The sequence below is a fragment of the Stegodyphus dumicola genome, chromosome 3 (assembly GCF_044657685.1).
Source record: "Stegodyphus dumicola isolate Sdum_Otavi_A_Nest chromosome 3, ASM4465768v1".
Taxonomy (NCBI): domain Eukaryota; kingdom Metazoa; phylum Arthropoda; class Arachnida; order Araneae; family Eresidae; genus Stegodyphus; species Stegodyphus dumicola.
In genome coordinates, this window is record NC_140770.1 from 163,133,022 (window position 1) to 163,155,193 (window position 22,172).

Consider the following 22,172-nt stretch of genomic DNA (forward strand, 5'->3'; position numbering starts at 1 on the left):
CATACGTCCAGATAAGCAAGAGAAATAAACGATTTATTTCGAAATTAAGTGCATTAAGTAACACACACACCTCAATAATAGCTGGAAATAACTCCAAAAGAACGCGAATATTTAGCGATTTCTTCTTAGTACAAGAAATATACTGTAGAGTTCCTCATATCATTCTCAGGATAAATCCCAATTCCTTGTGTTGTTGTGACTGATCTCTCTTGTGTGATATCAGATCAAACCCACGAAATTCATCGTAGCAAGGATGTAAAATTGCGTTTACCGTTGGCAGGATCGTTGGGCAACAAATCTCTCACCATTTACAAATGACAGTCCGACTTTGCTCAGCTCCATTCCCACTTTTGAAGTAGAGCACCCCGAAAGAACGGCGCCAAGGGTCTCCCACCCTTCCTCTCCTATCATCAACCTTTCATTAGAACGTTCAGCTAGCCGCATATTTTTAGTGCGCCCATGCCGCACACTATACATTTACAAACATGCATGCGTGTTCTTGTTCTGGTATTTGAACCTGACCCTTCGCTATAGAAGTCAAAGTCTCCAATCGCTGTCCCGGTTGGGAGGCTACCCTAGTTCAGCTAACCGCTAAATCACACAGCTGATTCGCCATTCAACTTCCTCTCCAACTCCAGCTTTTTCTATATGCCGCGACTATCAATCAAATTCCAGGTCTTGCAGGTAGATGCCTCAAAGGCCGAGCAATAATAAGTTTATGCCTGATAGGAAGTTTCCTCTATGGGACTTGTAATGCGGTAAGGAAAAAGCCTAGGTCATCATCGGCATTGAGGAAAAGGAAAATGCCAACCCTCCCACGGTGCTCTCTCTCACAACTGGGAGTGGAACTGAGCTAAAATCGCGTTGTCACCTATATAGTGTTCACGACAACATGAACACTGTATAGGTGACAACGCGTGTTGACTCTTGTCAATGACATGCGCATTTCACTCCTTGTCACGATTTGAATATCGTGGGCTTGTTTCCACCACTGTCAGACAAGTGATATTGGTAACAACAATAACAGCACTGTAGCCGTGATTACGTGATGTGGTTGAGTCAATAGGAAACATTTCCAGTCAATGCAGAAGTTGACGCGTTGCTATTGGTCACTCATGATCCTAAATCTAGTCATATGTCAGAGAAGTTTCCGCATGAAAAGAGATTTAAAAAAATGTACATGCGTACCTCTGATGAGTACACACATAAATAATAAGCATATTTACTATTCAGGTACTGCAGTACTGCGCAGAAAAGTTCTGAGTAACGTTCCTGAGGAATTCATCTAAAAGTCACTATTTAAATCTTTGTGTAGAAGTTTATTCCACACAAAATAGTGAGCGTTAGTGATTATACTCAAACATCGACTTTGGATAACTTGTAGTTTTCTCAAGTCCGTTTAAGTAAATGCTGCTCAAAGTGGTGAAGCGTAAGTCAAGATAGGTTGAACATCCTAATACGAATACTCATAGAATTGGTAACAAAGTAACAAAGTTCTTAACCAGTTGTAGGGAGCTGCACAAGGACTTTGCGACTACACATTTTGTAAACGTATATAGAATTTTATTTACTTTATTTCATTTATTCAATTCAAATTTTTCTGTTTCGTGTATTTTACGAATACATTTTTCTGCTGTAAAGATTTGATTTACAGCCGTATTTATACCCTGCAGAGCTATAAGACTTCGAAAATATGTTTTCTCAAATCATTTAAAAAATCTCCAGGTTGGGAGAAAAAAAAGTCGCCGAATGCCCATCGGGAATGACATTGCCTATATCTCGGGATCTAATTGAGTTGTGTGGTATTTTGTACTGAAAACTGTATAGAGTAAAGAAGCGTCAACTACGACTATTCAGATCTGAAACAGATTGAAAATGAATTGTAAAGAATGTGAAAACACCGATGCCACTCGTAAGCAAACTTTCGCCATTTTTCACATACCATATGAAATTAGATGTTTATTCCAAATCTTCAGTTCTTGAATTATAAAATGAATAATTTTGTTATTTTTTCATAAAGAGGGAAGAGCTAAAATATGATAATATTGCCCTTTTCTAAGGTTATTGAACTCCTTGTGTCATTTACAGGAGTTCAGTGATTTATACGGCTACTCTGTCAAATCGCTGAATGCTAATCAGAAATCTGTTGCGCCAGCGTTCCGGATATTGAAGCTTAATCTTCCAGAAATGAGAGAGTTGAGTTTACACATATATGACGTGTTGAAAATAGAAGGCAATTAGGACGACTCTATTTGAACACATATTGACTATTACCGACTCTAAAATATTTATTCGTTGCCAGCATGGTGTCTTGGTTATATCCTGGGAAAAGTTTATATGGGCGCTATACGGCATCTTCTGAAAATTAAATTTAAGTCACTGACAAAAGAAAAGTTAAACAAAATTGCACTTCTATACATTTGAAGAAATTTCAGAGCTAAATTGTTGATTGCAATAATTTAAAAAATTGCTTGTTAATTGAAACTAAAATTTATTCTGGTATTATTAGGTTTTTTTTTTTTTTTTTTTTTTTAGGAACAAGCTCTGATTGATACACATGACTTCCTTGTACTTCCTTGACTGACAAAATTCACATGACATCCTTGTACGGAATATTAAATTATACGCATTTTTTGCCTCATTTCATTTTAAATTATTTCCTTGAAATTTAGTACAGATATATTTCTCATTCAATTAATTCAGTTCGCGGCGTGGCAAAAATACATAAAACCTCAAAATATCTTTATTAAAAATTGATAAATGTAGTAAAATATAAAAATACGGTTAAAACAATTAGGAAAATAATTTTTACAATTTAAATTAGTTTCTATGCCAAAACAAGCATCATCAAAGGGCAAGAAGGCAGCTCTTTCAGCGCACAAAACTGAAAGTTTCGTTTTGGTCTCATTCGGCAAAAAGATACTGAATGTGCAGAAACTGATTTAATTCACTAGTCTGCTAAGTTTCAAATGTAAACAAATACGGTTGCTATAGTAAAAAAAATAGCCTTAGCCGCACTTAAACAACTTTTAAATTGTTGATAATTCTACAACTATTGCATGCAGATTAACTGAAGGCATAAAAACCTTAACCGGAAGTTAAGAACAGCATATTTCAATCATTTTTAAAGGAAAAACAGCACAGTTTACCAAAATATAAGATTAGAATGGCTGAGCTCATCGAGCCGTGTAAAAGAGTGGATATATATATATATTTATATATTGGTGGAGCCGATTACAACCAAAAAGAAGGATGCGCAACTACATGTACAGAAGACCTATACACATAATTTCAACGTTCTGAGGCTACTCGTTTTTGAGTTATCCTAGATATATACGTACGTACGTACATACGTCACGAAAGGGTCACAAATTCCGCCAGCGCATATGGCGTGAAACTCAGGGTAGTAAGTAAAATATTAAAGCTAAATTTAAATAACTAATGCCAGAGGCTGCACAGAGCAAATTAACGCGAAGTTAACTCAGATCTTCACCGGCATGATTCAATTATTGGCAATTATAATGCAAGGCCGAAGACAGGAACACTTACCTAAGTAGCAAACATAACAACATGGCCTTCAAGATGCAGAACTCGTTCTCACCTAACAATCTCAAAATCTCCCTTTAAATAAGGCGAACTTATTTGCATTCTGGCGGGAAAACGGAAAGAAGTAACAGCACAGATTCGAAGCATAAAATTACTGGTTATTGAAATTAAAGAAACCTCACAAACTGTTTACATTAAAATTCTTCGAGATGTTAATTTGATTACATGAATGAAAAAAGCAGACTGCATTTTATTTTAGTTTTTAATTTGTTAAATGTGTTCTGTATCGAGGACGCCATAATTCTAAGTCTGTTACTGTTAACAGCCAAATAGAATTAAGGGAATACTAACTAAACAAAAGACTCACCTTTTGTTTTAATTAGCTTTAATTCTGAAACACAATTAAAAATACATTGCACTTAAGGAAGTAAAACGTATAAGGATATTATAATTACACATTGAATTTACAAAATAACTTTCGGGCAGAACACCATGTTTAGTACTTGACTCCAATACACTGACTGAAAGCTATTGTCTTTCAGGCCGGTATTTCCTCCGGCGGCCGCTAGGTGGCGCGCTTGAAAGCCGTGGAGTTCTATTTTTACTTCCTTGTACGAAGTAAAAAGGAAGTATTGTAATCGCGAAAAGTTTCAGGCAGCATATTTCAACGAAAATATCCATTTTGACTGCTATCGAATGCAATTTAACGATGGTTTTGCGTGATATCTGTACGTAATGACAGAATAAAATACTCTTTTCCTTCAAAAAAATTATAAAACTGCTTTAAAATTAATTCTGAAGATAATTTTTCGTGGCGTCTGTACGAACGTACGTACATATCTCGCATAACTCAAAAACGAGTAACCTCAGAACGTTGAAATTTTGTATATAGGACTGCTATAACATATAGATGTGCACCTCGTATTTTGGTTGCAATCGGCCGCACCAAACGTATATAAATATATTTATATATATATCCACTCTGTTACCCGGCTCAGTGATCTCAGTTTCTTTACTCTTATATGTTTGTAAATTGTACATTTTTTGCTTTAAAAATGATTGAACTACGTTGTTTCCGGTTAAGGTTTATATGCCTTTAGTAAATCTCTATGCAATATTTTTAGAATTATCAACAATTTTAAAGTTGTTTAAGTGCCGCTAAGCCTAATACTTCTCCTGATGGCGGCCATTGATGTTTGCATTAGAAACAGGTAACTAGTTGTTGTTTTGCCAATCTAGAGAAACTTAGCTTGGCAACAACAAAGATAACGCATTCATTTATTATTGCCAATTAAATTAAGCTTAATTCTTTCTGGAATTTTTCGAGGAAATAAGTGTTTAAGATTTACTTCGTAATTTTTAATGCAGATATTTTGAGTTTTTATGTATTTTTGCCTTCTCGCGAAGTGAGAACTGAATTAATTAAATGAGAAATACTCAATTGTCTGGGAAAAACTGTTTCTTTTTTGTTTTGTTTACTTAATTTCTTTTATATATCATTCTAGCTTTATTATAGTATTTGAATAGAACATGTGGCAACAATTAGATAATTCTATTCTTTAAATGATATACATTTTGTGCATTATGAGTTATAATATGAACGAAATATATAAGTTAACTGTTATATAATTATTGGATTATATAACACTTAACTTAGTTTCCGTTATATAATTATTATATAAGTTAACTGTTATATAATTATTAATACTGTTAAGTGAATCTAGCGCCAGATTGTCGCTATGGTAAACAAATACTAGAGTGAATTTTAAAGAATGCATTTATTCTATTGTGGTTTATGCGCTGTCGGCGAAGTAGATTTAATTCAATCCAATAAGTTTTAATGAAATGCAAGAAAAAATGCTTATAATTTAATATTCCATACAAGGAAGTCATGTGGTGCACACATCAGATTTTTTTATTTTTAATTTTAAAGCTAAATATTTTTGAACTATTAAATTGTATTTAAAATTTTCATCTCAAAAGTTTTAGATTTTGTTTATTTTATAACATTATATAAAATTTTTAGTGAAGAATTATTTTACTTTATATTCGCTGTGATGAATATCATGCAATTAATAAGGAATTTATAACACTTAATAAGATTACATTGTTATTCTTTTCAGGTATGTGTTATTACCTCTCAGATTCCGCAACTGATTTTCGGAATGTAAGTACACATTTTAATATTTTAAACATTATTCTGCAAACATATATGATGGACTATAATGTGTTGATTTTAGCATTTTTAAAAATCAAGGGTATACCATAATATTATAAGCATACCTTTCGGCAGCAACAGTCTGTTACTTTAAAATAGAAACTTCAAGGTTATTTAGTGCCGCCCGATTTATTGGTAACCGTGGGAAACAACAGGTGAGGAAAAATGTCGAATCGCTTATTCCTCCCCCCCCCCACTTCATTTCCTTCCATAACATGTTTCGCTTGGTGGAGATCACACGAATTTGTAGGCTGCTTCGAACTACAGTGTTAAGTGACTTGCAGAAAATAAATGTTTTGAGGTAATAACGATGACATGAACTCCGATAGCAAATGGCGGACTGGCAACGACCTATAAATGTCTGTTCTAAAGGAAAAATTGTAAAATAGCAGAGTGTTGGCATAGGATAAGCACTTGACAGAGTCAACAGATTCTCTGTCTGCACAACACTTAAAATTGACTTGCTAGCTCAAACGTCAGTTTGGAGCATTTGTCTGTGTCGATGTTATGCAAGTGTCGAACCTGCGTCATGTGTCGATATATGCCACTCCCGAACGTAGATTATATACATCTGCGTCGATTCTATGCCTTATCGAATTTACGCCAATCTCAAGAATCGAGAGAACGGCTTAAAATTCGGTTTGGATTTTACGCCGGGGTCGATCATACGATGTGTCAATTTTGATGGTGTCGATTATCCTTCGCAGTGTGAAATACCATCCCCTATTCGATAGCCTCGCATTTGAAAACGTTGATCTATTTCAGAAAAAAGATATATTGTCGTTAGTTCTTTTTCCTGGAAGAGTTCGTATAGCAAAATTAGTGCTGAAGGTCTTTCACACTCAGTGTAAATTCATCTCAAGCCAATTACAAAGTCCATACTCTATAAATATTTGCGTACATCGGGATCAACTCCTTCGCATACCTGCCCTCGTATGCTGCATGATCAGCCAAATTCGGATTTACGACAAAAATTAATTGAATATTTAATTATAAAATTTGGGAATTAATTTTTTTTAAACATTTTGAGCAATCGGCTAATAAATAAATAAAAATAAATTTCAGGTTGAAGTTTTCCTCCTTAAAAGTAATCGAAATATATTCGTTTGTTATTTATTAGTGTCTTTAGTTTATTTTAATTAATGTATATTATTATGTGTTGGCTACTTACCAGTATTAAAGTTTGCCATTTTTTTAACCATGAATTCTATATGATGCGGTGAATAAAATCTACATTTGGAATTTAAAAATAATATATTGATTAATATTTTTCACAATAATCTGCGCAGAAATGCTCATCACTTAATATCTTAAGATCCCACATCTTTCACTTAACTTGTGACGTTATTTTTACAAATGAAATAGGTACAAATGAAAACATTTCGTCTTCAACTTAAGTTCGGCCACTGAATATAGTCACCAAGATTTATACCAAATATATCGATTCATGTTTGTTCATATGAGGAATGTTTGTGATCAGATTTTAAGAGCAAAAAGAAAACAGAGAAATCTCCTGGGAAGATTTGCTGAGTATGCAAGACAAAATAACAACTTTTTAAAGCGGGAGAGGATACCTGGTTTAAAATGTTTTTAGTTTGAAATGTAATTGCATACTTACATACTACCCCGTTCACCGGGACATTTGGCTACCATCGAAACACGGGATTCTTCGGAAATTACGCTAACAATCAGCATTACGTCAAACGGAGGTTCTGTAAGTACGGAAGGCTCTTTATTTAATAAACAATCATTATTCGGCCCACTTTGTAAAAGATTAAGATAATATTAGTACGTTGTGATCTCCCAATTATCCATAATTGGAGCTAAGCCGTATACTGCTTGGCGACAGTTTCGGTGGAAGGATTAAAACGTAAGTATCTGCAATTATTTTGGAAAAATTAACATATTGTTGCGTGCGTACGGGTTCGTTATGAAATGAATGCACAAGTCCGATGAAAAATGAACAAAAATTTATTATTATCACAACAGAAATGCTTAAATTTTCTCAAATTATCATGCAGTATCACAATATCTCACAGTAGTTATCTTTCAACTACTTAAATGTACAATAGAACGTAATTCAAAACAGCTAAAGAACGCTAATCCGCGAATTCGCTATAATCAACAACGGCAGTTTTCTAAACAACAACAAACTAAGCAACTACTACAAACTGAGATGTTTTCCTCCTTTTATAAGATTTTAAAATCACGCGCTAGAATTTTCCAGTACTTTCTCGAAATCAAAAAGAGATATTTATTTATTTAATGCACGCGCTCTTGTATTTTTAATTTTTCCGGCTTAGCTTTCTTTTAATATTCGTCACGCGCTGCACTGCGCGAGAAATAAAACCATTTAATTTATAATTGAACTAACATTAGCTTTTTAAATACCAAATTCGTAACAATATTATTTCCTTTTCACGTATTTTCTGCTCAGGCTTATTTGAAAGCGATATGCTTTTTAAATAGCGTGAAACACAAGTGTTCATGTTTGTGTATACTTTGATAAAGATTGCATTAATTAATAAAACATTGCTTGCCTCTTCAAAAACCAGCCATTATTTATCTGTATATGTAATATGTTGATTATTACAGACTTTCGAAAGGGTGCTTCAGAAAATATTATAAAAACTAGAAGGTATATTAGGTCCGTTTTTTTTCTTGTAAAATATAACATCTAATTGAAAAAATGCTTGATTTTGCTCTGAAAGAAAAACTCAATAATTCTTTCCATTTCTTAATTTAACGTGTTTCTAGTTTCCCTTCTTTTTGTAATTTTTTTTTTGAGAAAATAACGCAAGATGACAGTAAATTTACATATATATTATGTGTATCGAAGTCACTCAAAGTAAATAAATTTAAAACTGTCCGTTTGCATTAAAGAGAAAGAGCAATCTTCTTTTCGTTTAACGATTAGAATTTCAAAATGGAATTCCAAATGTGACAATTGTCAACCATCTGTCATGCGACGTTGAAATGGTGATGCATTTAACTATGATTTTTATTTCATTTCATCAAGGAGATTCTATCTATACAATGTGATTGTTTCCGCGGGGCACATTCCGAAGAATGTTCCATGCAGCCGTGCTTTTGTTTCTGCACGATTTATTCGTTTTTTGAAATATTGCCTTGTTTTCGTTTTACTCTTCTTCCTTCTGCTCCGCCATTGTGTTTCTTTCTAAAATTTGCGAGCGACCAAACATCAGAGTTTTCAGTTCAATTTTTCGCATCACATAAGGAAAGACCTTTGAATTATTTGTTTCGGAAACTCTTTTTTCACGGCGTCTGCTTTTAACGATAGTGAAGTTAAAATGAAAATTTATAGCATATTGTTATTTTGTTCAGTGTTGGGTTAAAATTGTTTGTAGTTTGTATTAAAACTCTAAGAATAATTTACCACATTTATTAAGTTCGCTGTAGGTCACAAATTTTAAATTTTGAGTAAACTGGTGAAAATATTTAATGTTTCCTGTAGACTCACAAGGAATTATTGGAATGTTCGAGAATATTTTAAGAAAATATTATTTTCATTTCGTATTTGATTTTAATTTAATTTACGGCAGAAAAGAGTTAGTAGTTATCTAATTTTTATCAATTTCCAAATAAGAAACATATCAACAAGTTGTCGACCGATAGATTATATAGATCGTTTTTGGATTATATAGATTTAAACTGTCGGCTGGTAGATTATACAGATAAAAAAATATTTTATCTGTTTAAATCCACCTGCTTCCCTACGTTCTGAATTGGTAATTTTGGAAACCACATTAGGTTAATTGAATATGGCAAAGCACACGAGTGCTTTGTGACTAAAGCGCGAGATACGATCAGAGGACTTTCTAAGGCAAACTTCTATTCATGTTACAAATAGGGTAAACTACAAACACTCACAATACAGCTAATCCGTTCGCCTGGGCCCCACCAGAGGTCGAGCGGTAAAGACGCTGAACACTGGTAGTTCGGTCCGAGGTTCGAATTCTGCGAACGTGCTGGCTGCATGGACGGTTTCGTGGTTTCCCCCATGTGCAACGTGTATACGAGCCACTCTCCCTTAGAAAGTCCTCCATGAAGGCATCCTTTCCCTTTAGGCAGATAGCTCTTGTGTGCTTTGCCATAATTAAATAATCCGGTCCAATCCAATCCGTTCGCCTGGGACTGAAGCCTAATCAAATATCCAGTACTGAGCTGTTTTAATCACTCGTCCACATGAAGGTTGTTCGGTAATTATTAATATTGATTATAAAATAATAAGCATTGAACGATTAGTATGTAGTATTTATCTTTTAAATTTTACTAACAATTATCTCTGTATAATATCAATCCTATGTTACTTATCTCATGATGATGCTCCCTCAGACCAGAAGTTTATGCAGTTTTACGACATGAGGAATATAGCTTAAACTAGTATTAAATCTTAATCATGACCTTACTGGAAATTTTTTCATCTTGCTGTGAAAGCCACTAACAAAGTGGTGGTTTGAGCTTCCGAGTATTTGACGGAGGTTTGTAGCATAAATCTCAGCCCATTTGCAAGTAGACAGTGCATGATTATACCGTTATGTTTTCATTTACTTCTAACATTCGATGTCCGCCAAAAACATCGTGGACGAAAACGTCGCGGAGAAAACAACGCAAGGGAAAACATCGTGGGAGAAAAAGAAGCAAAGAGAAAACATCTCAATCCTAAAACATCGTGGTACAAAATATCGTGGACGAAAACAAATCGCTTCAAAAACTTCACAGTTTAAAATCATCGTCGTCGAAAATATCGTGGTAAAAAATAAAGGACCTACAAATGATCGCGCGCCTATAACGTCGCACACATACGTTTTCAGGTTCTAAAAGTTGTAAATGCATGTTCGCATAAAGATTTGGGAGCGTAAGAAGGAAAGATAGAATCTATATTTCATATTTTGGAATAAATTAATAATTTTTTGCTGAAAAAATAAGAAGAAAACTTAAGCATTTGAAAACTGTAAAAGAATAGAAAATTAATGTCTTGTATATCTTTGTGGGTATTTATTTCACAAGACACTGTACCTAATTGCATGCTACTTTATTATGTACAAAACATATCATCACTCGCATACACACGCATCACTACATCTACTCGCATTCCAGTCTTAGTTCTCGTAGTTCACAACTACTTCGGACGCTTACAATGCTTGGCGCTGTGCCAGCTTTAAGTCCGATTACGATTAAGTTCTCAATACACCACATAATGTAACTTATATAATTTAAAAGCATTTTAAATTTATGTAGTTAATTAACAAAGGTCATTAATAAATTAACCTTTTTATAAAGTTTTACTCATAATTTTTTATGACAAATTTAGTTTAAAATGCTTAGAAAAAGGAATAAATAACGACATAAGGTTACGTATTCAAGAGGTCGAGATTCGAGTCCCGGAGAGGGACTTGCTCATTTTTCCTGCCTTCTGCGTCAAAAACCCTAATGTCTCTACAGGGGCGCCCGAATTGAAAGGTGGTGGACGATTATTCGTCCCCTCCAGGATTTGTCGTCACCTAATCCCCAATTGCCCATTAAAAGGGGGCGTAGATGAGGTATTTTCTCTCTCTTTCATGCGTACCTTCTTCGGACGATTGCCGATGTCTGAATCCTCTGGCGTTTCAGGCGACTTCGTTGTGAAAGAGTTAAGCAGCACCAGCGACTACTTTGGTTTCTTTTAATTACTCACGTATTAAATCATCACTCAAGACCTATCTTCCTAAGCAGTAGGGTTGCTTTCCTGAATGATGACTTCCTAAGGGAAGCTGGATCATACACACGCTACACGTACGAGTACCAGAGGAAATAATTCGCTACTCATTTCGGGATAATTGCTATGCGCAGTGATAGGTGCTGAGGATAAGCAATCCAAGTTAGTTTAGCACCACAGAAATTCTAAGTAATTTCCTTAATACATATGCGGGCCCACCAGCGGCCGAGCGGTAAATTCGCTGAACACTGGTAGTTTGGTCCGAGGTTCAAACCCCGCTAACGGGCTGGCTGCATGGGTGTTTTCGTGGTTTTCCCCATGTGTAACGTGTATACGAGCCAGGTTCCTTTAGAAAGTCCTCCACGAATGCATCCCTCCCCTTAGGCAGATAGACCTAGTGTGCTTTGCCGTAATTAAATACACCACCACCACCACACCTTAATACATATGCAATCTGTGGTTAGTGATTACATGGTTATTGATTTATTTATCTTGTCACGATGCATATACACAGAGTACTTTTCGTCCGGATTAGTGCGCATTACGATCGTCTGTTCTATATGCTTACTTATGATCAAATAATTATAAATTTAGCACTGGATTTCTTCCTGCGTTTGGGTCCCGATAAATAGACTGGCTGTATGTGCTTTCTAGGCATTATTAGGAACATACTCCAGTTTCCTTTAAAACGATTTCCATGAAAACATTCTCCATTTTAAGAAGATAGTCGTCACAAAATTTGCAGTAAATTAGAAAAATCAAAATTGGAAATTGAAAAATCTTTTGATATAAATGTAAAGCATTGAATTCCACATTTTAATATTTATAAAAAAAAACAACCTTGAAAATGCTTTTATGCTAATTATCAACTCTTTTGCAGCCATCTAACCTCTAAGATTGGTGATTAAAAATACTATTCTTGAAGAAACTATAAGGTATTTTCTTCCTCCTTCCAATATGCTTTCTTGGTGTAACGGTAGCACACTCGGCGCGTATTCAAGAGGTCGAGATTCGAGTCCCGGTGAGGGACTTGCTCATTTTTCCTGCCTTCTGCGTCAAAAACCCTAATGTCTCTACAGGGGCGCCCGAATTGAAAGGTGGTGGACGATTATTCGTCGCCTCCAGGATTTGTCGTCCCCTAATCCCCCATTGCCCATTAAAAGGGGGCGTAGATGAGGTATTTTCTCTCTCTTTCATGCATACCTTCGTTACGCAACGGTAGCACACTCGACGTGTGTTCGAGAGGTCCAGGTCCAGTCTCGCTGAGCAGCAGTAGACATGACTCAGTTGTCTAGTCTACTGCTGCAAAAAAACTATAATGACTCTACAAAATGCTTATGACTTAAAGACTGCCGTGTCAAAAAAACTTTGTTGAAATTTAAATTATTATTAAGACCTTGCAACATCGTGATATCGTCATTCATTTTGCTCCCTTTCTTTGACGCGAGGAAAATTTTGGAAGTGAGAGGTTTGATACTCTAGCAAAGTCAACCATGAAACTTCATATTGATTTAAATCTTCGTGTTCCTGTTTCTCAAGGAAAGGGCTCTTTAGAAATAAATTTCTACAAAATTTCTATTTGTATCAGAGAATATCACCAAAAGCACACTTCACCAAAAGCACAATGGACCAAAAGATTTTTTCCTAGAGTTTTTTGCAAAATGAATGTTGATGAAGTTTAAACAGATTTTGAATTAACTCAATTTTTGACTGGACATGGCAATTTTCAAAGCTACTTAAAGCAATTTGGACTTTCTTCAAACGCAGCTGTGATAGAGGCAATGAAGATGTTAATCATATGCTTCTTGAATGCATCTTCATGTCCAACAGAGGGAAATATTTCTGGCCACTTTGAAGAACCTGACTATATGCTAGTTGCCAATATTTTTTTAACTTTTACGAACTAAAGAGATATTTTTAGCTTTTCACTTTCATTCCTAATTTAGATTATTGCGTCCTTTTTATTTTATTACTTTATTACTCAAAAGAGCGTTAGCTCTGAGGATAATTAGTCTCGAAGCGGCATTTTACAATGAATCACTGTAAAATTCTGAATCACTTTTCAGATTACTGCCACCAAATGTTATCGGCCTGTATTATTTTAAAAGAAATAAAATAAAGGAGAATGTGCATGAATATAGGTATGGCTCTCGCATTGTGATAAAACAACGGTACCTAGAGCCATCCAAATTTGAATAACGTAATCCTCCTCCCTGGCATAGACACTTGGAAGCCCGAAATTTGAATTTCGAATTTCCTTCATTATCTATTTCAGATTTTGTAAAACTTTAAATAATTTTGATTAACAGACTCGACGATTTCAACGCGAGCAGTAGCAAAACTGTGCGAAAAAAAATGAACATTTTTATCTCCAGCGAGCGAGACTATGTATCGGAAGTTCTAAAGATATGTTGTTTTTAGATATTTTGAGATATTGCTGTTGAACTCAAATTTATGAAGTGTATGTGCGAAGAACATAATATTTAATGAAATGTTAACACACAAAACGCCAGAAATAAGCCACATTAGTCGTAATATAAAATCTGAATGAATTCAGATATTTTTTTACTCTATGTTTTTATTTATTTAGATTTATTTTTATTTTTTCCTCCTTTGCAGTACTAATGTACATTTGTTTATTTAATTTGTTAGTGCTATTGTTAAATAGCTACTTCACCAATGTTCTGTTTCTGAGAGAGAAAACCTATGTTTTGTTACCATACCTTGCCTAAAAATCATGGGCATCAATGCTGTGTTACAACTTCCTCTTAGGGAGGAAACTAATGCAGAAACAGACAAATGAAACCGCAACTAACTATATATCAACTGAGAAACTAAACTCTTAAGAGTTTGCTAAGTACCAAACTTTTAGTGATCGTATAAGTAAATTTTTAATGCATTGCGTTGTGAAAATGCACCCGGGACCGCGCCGTGAGAGGATCGAATAAATAACATGTAAAATCAATATATATATATATATATATATATATATATATGAAAAACACATAAAGGATATAAAGAAAACGTAAGTAATAGGTTTCCAGATTAAATACCAGTTTATTCAAATTCCTCACAATTAAAAATTAATTTTTTCCTAATCAGGGAGTCAAACTTCTTATTTTTGTTAGTTTAAATTTACTTATTTTAGACACAGGTGAATTCTTCAATTTGTCATTTTTTTTTTTTTTTTGTTACATTTAAATTCATGATTTGCAAAATCTATTACATGACTCTTTTAATTTAACGGGTATCCGTTCTATAATTTCTAAGAGGTTAAAGAAAACATATTATTTGCAATTCACATCTGTTCTAAGGAAGATTACACAAACAACTTTAATTATTACATCCTAATTCAAATAAAGACCTTAAGGTTTGTCTCGGTCAATTAAGAAGGGGAAAGGGAAACAATTAAAAGCCTGAGAATTAATTTAAGATTCGACTTTGTTATTTTACATTCCAAGGAAGTCGTTGAAACCTTACTTAAAGTTCAAACACAAAAAATAGAACTTATCTTGTAAGGACGTCTTGAAGTGGAGGACTCGTATCCTAATAAGCGTTGACTTCGGCGGGGCTGATTTTTACGGTCACAAATGGAAGTTTCAGAGGACATCGTCCTGTCCTGGCACTATTGGTGAAACACACACGCAGGTAACTGGTTTTCATAACGACGAAGCTATTTTCACTCTGGAAAACAGAAACAGGAGCACTGCTGCCCAGCACGGCTGTCCGCCTGGTCTTGAAAGCCCGGTTCAATTTCGCCTTTTAACCAGAACGCGGCAGGGGAGCATGTTTGCAGCTCCGGACGGAAAAGTCTCTCTAGGCAATTACGGCTCGCCTTTTCTTGCTCGTCTCAACGGCAAGCTCGAAGTTACAGTCTTTGGGCAAAAGTAAGCAAGTCCACCCAGTAAGTGATTCCAAGAGTAAGAAGAGTAAGTGAGTAAAGTCTCTCGCCTCTTAGTCAAAACGCGGCCGGAGAGCATCTCTCTTCGTAAATTACATCGTTTAGAAAGCTCAACCCTAGAGCAAGTTTCAAGAATGACGTCCAAAGTAAGCTCCGCAAGCAAGTCTCGCCAAGTCTCGCACGAAAAAGTGGTTAAAACTCGAATTTTCTTCCTCTCCTCCACAAACGCGGACTCCCACTATGGCTTCAATTATCGCCCCCTTAATTTTGGCAAAATTTGCGTTTTCAACCCCTGATGGCGGAAATAAGGGTGATCGCGCATGCGCGCCCTTCTTCACTTAGCCAACAACCGGACCCTCACTCGCCAAAACCTGAATGACTTACATCGAAAGTCAAGTGGCAACCTCTGGCCCTTCTGTCACGTACTTCCTGTCCTAAGGTCAACTGCACAATGAAATTCGTTCTAGAACATTCTAAAGGACAAGCCCGCGAAATCATGAATTAGCAAAATTGCCTCCCTTTTCCTGCTTCTTTTCACAATGAATCAAAGCTTGTAGAAAAATTGCAAATAAAAGACAAATAAATAATATTCTTTTAAACTAAATAATATTCCCAGAAGCATCTGTTTTTCCCCAAAATTAAAGTATTAAAATAAATAATTCAGAATCAAATAAAATTAAGATTTCCATAAATCAGAAAATCATTCACTTAGTTTTTATAGCGCTATCAGACAAATTCTCTACACAACATTCCTTTCCCCTAAGGAATTAAATTTTGGTGTACCAAAATTTAGAAGACAACCACTTCTTGAAATGCCATGATTCATACTGTGCGATAAGACTAAAGGATAACATAATGTACCAATATTTCACACGACTCCTTGGTAACAGTGACGTTACTGACACATTAAATTTCAAGTTCAAAATTTGCAAGGAAAACAACAAGATTAATCAAAGCAGTTACTAATTAAAATACTCAAGGAATATCATCAAAAACAATTAATCAAAAAAATCAATTAAATCACTTAATTAATTAAACCTAGAAATATTCAGAACACATACAAAAATAAAAATAAAAAAAATGAAGGCGTTAATCACAAACAAAATATGTCTAAGATCAAGGATTCAAGAATTTTATGACAAAAAGAATTTCTCTTTTTTTTTTTTTTCAGTTCATTATATCACACTAGTGTTGCAGTCTCTGTGTGGCCACATTTCTGAACGTTTATCTATCTATTCATTCTTTTTCAGTCCATTAATGTAAACAATTTCACGTGAGGTCGAACATTTTACTATTGTGACAATTTCTGCTGAGCACAATCATGGAGTACATTAAATGAGTACGGAGTTGTCAATGCAAGCGAGGGAAACCCTGTAGTTAGAAATCATTGTGTTAGCAACTGCCCCTTGCAGCCTTCAACCGGAGAAAGTGAAAGCAACAACCCCGTAATGTAAGAACTCAGCACCACAATACCATTTAGTACAGGATCACAATGCTCGAAAAACAAACAGCTGACTGACCGTTTAGTAGAATACACGCTAAGAAACTTGACCTAAAAAGAAAAAACCAGATTTCACCCCCTACGTCTCACCTTCGACCAAGGAAGAACAATCTCTCTTTCAAAGTTGAAGAAAACTTTATCTGTCAATTTTTCCCTGAGGATAGATAAGCCACTGAATTTGTTCGGATACTCACACCCGAAGAAAGAAATAATCTAATCCAGTTGTTCACACTAAAAAAAATGAAATAAATAAAAATAAGATAATTAACGCGTCGCAGATACATAAAATACATTCCTGAGAAAATAAACACACTAATAATTCAAACAATTCTAAATAAAATATGTCACATGAACATATTCAAACAAATAGTAAAGACCCTCCTAAGTACTACGAAATTGAATAACTTCCAAGAATGAATCCCAAACAATCACGTCTAAGAACAGAAGCGGCCTGAACAGGGCCAAGCATTAGAAAAGAAAAGAACGTTACAACACAAGGAACCTCGGAACCAGCCGAAAATACCCCACACAAAAATTAGAAAGAAAGAAAACGTGATTGTCCAAAAATTCAATCCAACCAAAATCAATTCCCAAAATAGCATAACGAATACGCTGTGCAAATACCAATTACAATTTTATCCAAGACACACACAAAAAATAATAATAATACAACCTAATGCATATACAAAATAACTTTTGGCCAATAATTTACAGATACTACCAAGATACACATATACACATAAAATGAAAATACAATTAAACTGTAAAAATTTCGTACATAATTCAAATGAGCAATGAGATCAGTGATACTTAAAAAAAAAATTTAAACTGCGATACCTAAACAAATACACGAATAGTCATTACGTTAAACCATATCAAGTCAAAAATATTTCACTGTAATTCAAATCAAGCCAAAAAAAAATCAACCAGCAAGAGTGAAGTGTCGCTAAAAATTTCAAAACCTCAAAGTAAACACTAGTGAGTAACAACACCAAACTTAAGTCCCCTTAGTAAGACAACAACAAAAAAAAATTCAGTAATTCTAAAAATTCACTAAGTTCACGAGAAAAATTCAAACTAGTCAAAGAAATCAATCAAAGCTGGACTGAAGCACGTTACTAGAACACTAAATAAAATATCACAAATCAACAAAGTGTTCAAAACAAACCCACCAATTTAGGCAAAAACTGAGATCTATTCTGTATCAGACTCTTCCAAAACCTTGAATAGTAACCTAAGCAACAGCTTTCAGCAACACCTCCACCCAAACAAAAGAAACAAAGTAACTCTTTACCGCGTCCATGTAAGCTGAGAAAAGCGCTGTATTATAAATGACAGACTCAAACTTTACATTTCAAGCAAACCTCCAGACACGTTGAAAGAGAACATAAGATCTCTTATCTCGGAAAGAAATGGGCGCTGACTGAAACGTTACAATTCTGAACCAACACAATGAAAAAGATACAACAATAGTTTTCTCAGATAACAAGTTCCTGTTTCTCCCGGTGTAAGAGGTCAAGTGCCACCATGAAGTGCAAGTATTTACAAGAAAATTAGCTTTCAGGACATTACAACTTCACGCAAGACCTAACTGCAAGCAACAAATGCAAAGTTCTCAAAGGTGCTAAACTAAAAAAAATACTCATAACTAAAAATCCCTAAAAATCTCACAAATCAAATCTACAACTCAAATTCTACCATATCCTATAACCACAGAAATCTCAATTCTTCCACAAAACTAAACATCAGAGAACTTACGTTTTACGGACCTTGGCAGAAACCACCAGAAAACGAAACAAAAACTTATTACAACTATCTTGATACTAACAAGTCAAACATAAACTTAAGCCAAAACAAGAATTGACCCCAAATTCAGCAACAAGTCCAACCAAGAAAGAAAATTCAGTAACTCAAATCAAATCTATTACGATCCACTAGTAAATTCTAGACAAACTACTTGCAATCAACAGAAAATTCCCACACATGAGTACAGAACAAAAGTAATTAATCTTCTCCAATTTACTTCAAAAATTTTGACAAAACAAATTCCCGTTGTCATCAAAATTCACATTAAAATTCACTTTCTACAGTTCACAAGACTAACTCAATTTCTAATGTTTAAACAATTCTCACTGGACAACTATTCACCAACTTAAAATTCAGAAGATAACTAATCTCAATTACCCTGATTCATTCTGAAGGCTGCTACTTAGGATTCTGAAGGCTGCTACTTAGGTTTCTATACAACGTTTCGGAAAAGTCTGATGCAGAATAGATCTCAGTTATTGCCTAAATTGGGGGGTTTGTTTTGAACACTTTGTTGATTTGTGATATTTTATTTAGTGTTCTAGTAACGTGCTTCAGTCCAGCTTTGATTGATTTCTTTGACTATTTGAAAAATTTTCTCCTCGTGGACTTAGTGGATTCTTAAAATTACTGAATTTTTTTTTTTTTTTTTTTTGTTGTTGTTGTTGTCTTACTAAGGGGACTTAAATATGGTTTTGTTACTCACTAGTGTTTACTTTGAGGTTTGAAATTTTTAGCGACACTTCACTCTTGCTGGTTGATTTTTTTTTGGCTTGATTTGAATTACAGTGAAATATTTTTGACTTGATATGGTTTAACGTAATGACTCTCCGTGTATTTGTTTAGGTATTGCAGTTTAAATTTTTTTTTAAGTATCACTGATCTCATTGCTCATTTGAATTATGTACGAAATTTTTACAGTTTAATTGATTTTCATAGTATGTGTATCTTGGTAGTATCTGTTTGTAAATATTGGCCAAACATTATTTTGTATATGCATTAGGTTGTATTATTACTATTATTTTTTTTTGTGTGTCTTGGATAAAATTCTAATTGGTATTTGCACAGCGTATTCGTCATGTTAATTTTCGGAATTGATTTTGGTTGGCTTGAATTTTTGGACAATCAAGTTTTCCTTCTTTCTGATTTTTTGTTTTGTGTGGGGTATTTTCGGCTGGTTCCGAGGTTCCTTGTGTTGTAACGTTCTTTTCTAACGCTTGGCCCTGATCAGGCATTTTCTGTTCTTAGACGTGATTGTTTGGGATTCATTCCTGGAAGTTATTCAATTTCGTAGTACTTAGGGGGGTCGTTACTTCTAGTATGAATACGTTCATGTGACATATTTTATTTAAATTAGTTTGAATTATTAGGGTGTTTATTTTCTCAGGAATTTATTTTATGTATCTGCGGCGCGTTAATTATCTTATTTTTATTTATTTTCTTTTTGGTGTGAACAATTGGATTAGATTATTTATTTCTTCGGGTGTGAGTATCCGAACAAATTCAGTGGCTTATCTATCCTCAGGGAAATATTGACAGAAAAAGTCTTCAACTTTGAAAGAGTGGTTGCTCTTCCTTGGTCGAAGGTGAGACGTAGGGGGGTGAAATCTGGTTTTTCTTTTTAGGTCAAGTTTCTTGGCTTGTATTCTACTAAACTGTCAGTCAGCTGTTTGTGTTTCGGGCATTGTGATCTTCTACTAAAGGGGTATTATGGTGCTGAGTTCTTACATTATGGGGTTGTTGCTTTCACTTTATCGCGTTGAAGGCTGCACGGGGGAGTTGTTAACACAATGATTTCTAACTACAGAGTTTTCCCTCGCTTGCATTGACAACTCCGTACTCATTTAATGTACTCCATGATTGTGCTCAGCAGAAATTGTCACAATAGTAAAATGTTCGACCTCACGTGAAATTGTTTACATTAATGGACTGAAAAGGAATGAATAGATAAATAAACGTTCAGAAATGTGGCCACACAGAGACTGCAACACTAGTGTGATGTAATGAACTGAAAAAAAGAAAAAAAAGAGAAATTCTTTTTGTCATAAAATTCTTGAATCCTTGATCTTAGACATATTTTGTTTGTGATTAACGCCTTATTTTTTTTTTTTATTATTTTTGTATGTGTTCTGAATATTTCTAGGTTTAATTAATTAAGTGATTTAATTGATGTTTTTGATGATCTTCCTTGAGTATTTTAATTAGTAATTGCTTTGATTAATCTTGTTGTTTTCCTTGCACATTTTGGACTTGAAATTTAATGTGTCAGTAACGTCACTGTTACCAAGGAGTCGTGTGAAATATTGGTACATTATGTTATGCTTTAGCCTAATTGCACAGTATGAGTCATGGTATTTCAAGAAGTGTCTCTCTTCTAAATTTTGATACACCAAAATTTAATTCCTTAGGGGAAAGGAATGTTGTGTAGAGAATTTGTCTGATAGCGTTATAAAAACTAGGTGAATGATTTTCTGATTTATGGAAATCTTAATTTTATTTGATTCTGAATTATTTATTTTAATACTTTAGTTTTGGGGAAAAACAGATGCTTCTGGGAATATTATTTAGTTTAAAAGAATATTATTTATTTGTCTTTTATTTGCAATTTTTCTACAAGCTTTGATTCATTGTGAAAAGAAGCAGGAAAAGGGAGACAATTTTGCTAATTCATGATTTCGCGGGCTTGTCCTTTAGAATGTTCTAGAAGGAATTTCATTGCGCAGTTGACCTTAGGACAGGAAGTACGTGACAGAAGGGCCAGAGTTTGCCACTTGACTTCCGATGTAAGTCATTCAGTTTTTGGCGAGTGAGGGTCCGGTTGTTGGCTAAGTGAAGAAGGGCGCGCATGCGCGATCACCCTTATTTCCGCATTCAGGGGTTGAAAACGCAAATTTTGCCAAAATTAAGGGGGCGATAATTGAAGCCATATTGGGAGCCCGCGTTTGTGGAGGAGAGGAAGAAAATTCGAGTTTTAACCACTTTTTCGTGCGAGACTTGGCGAGACTTGCTTGCGGAGCTTACTTTGGACGTCATTCTTGAAACTTGCTCTAGGTTTGAGCTTTCTAAACGATGTAATTTACGAAGAGAGATGCTCCCCGGCCGCGTTTTGACTAAGAGGCGAGAGACTTTACTCACTTACTCTTCTTACTCTTGGAATCACTTACTGGGTGGACTTGCTTACTTTTGGCCAAAGACTGTAACTTCGAGCTTGCCGTTGGGACGAGCATGAAAAGGTGAGCCGTAATTGCCTAGAGAGACGTTTCCGGCCGGGAGGTGCAAACATGCTCCCCTGCCGCGTTCTGGTTAAAAGGCGAAATTGAACCGGGCGAGTGACTTAAGACTTTCAAGACCAGGCGGACAGCCGTGCTGGGCAGCAGTGCTCCTGTTTCTGTTTTCCAGAGTGAAAATACCTTCGTCGTTATGAAAACCAGTTACCTGCGTGTGTGTTTCACCAATAGTGCCAGGACAGGACGATGTGCTC

At 34.9% G+C, this 22,172-nt stretch overlaps 1 long non-coding RNA gene across 1 annotated transcript in view; it reads left to right on the plus strand.

Moving 5' to 3' along the window:
- Positions 1–22,172, plus strand: part of LOC146998176 (uncharacterized) — a 970,620-nt gene that overhangs the window by 738,849 nt on the left and 209,599 nt on the right. Inside the window, exon 4 of the long non-coding RNA XR_015040030.1 lies at positions 5,670–5,713. This is a non-coding gene — a long non-coding RNA (uncharacterized LOC146998176). The remainder of the gene's footprint in view (positions 1–5,669; positions 5,714–22,172) is intronic.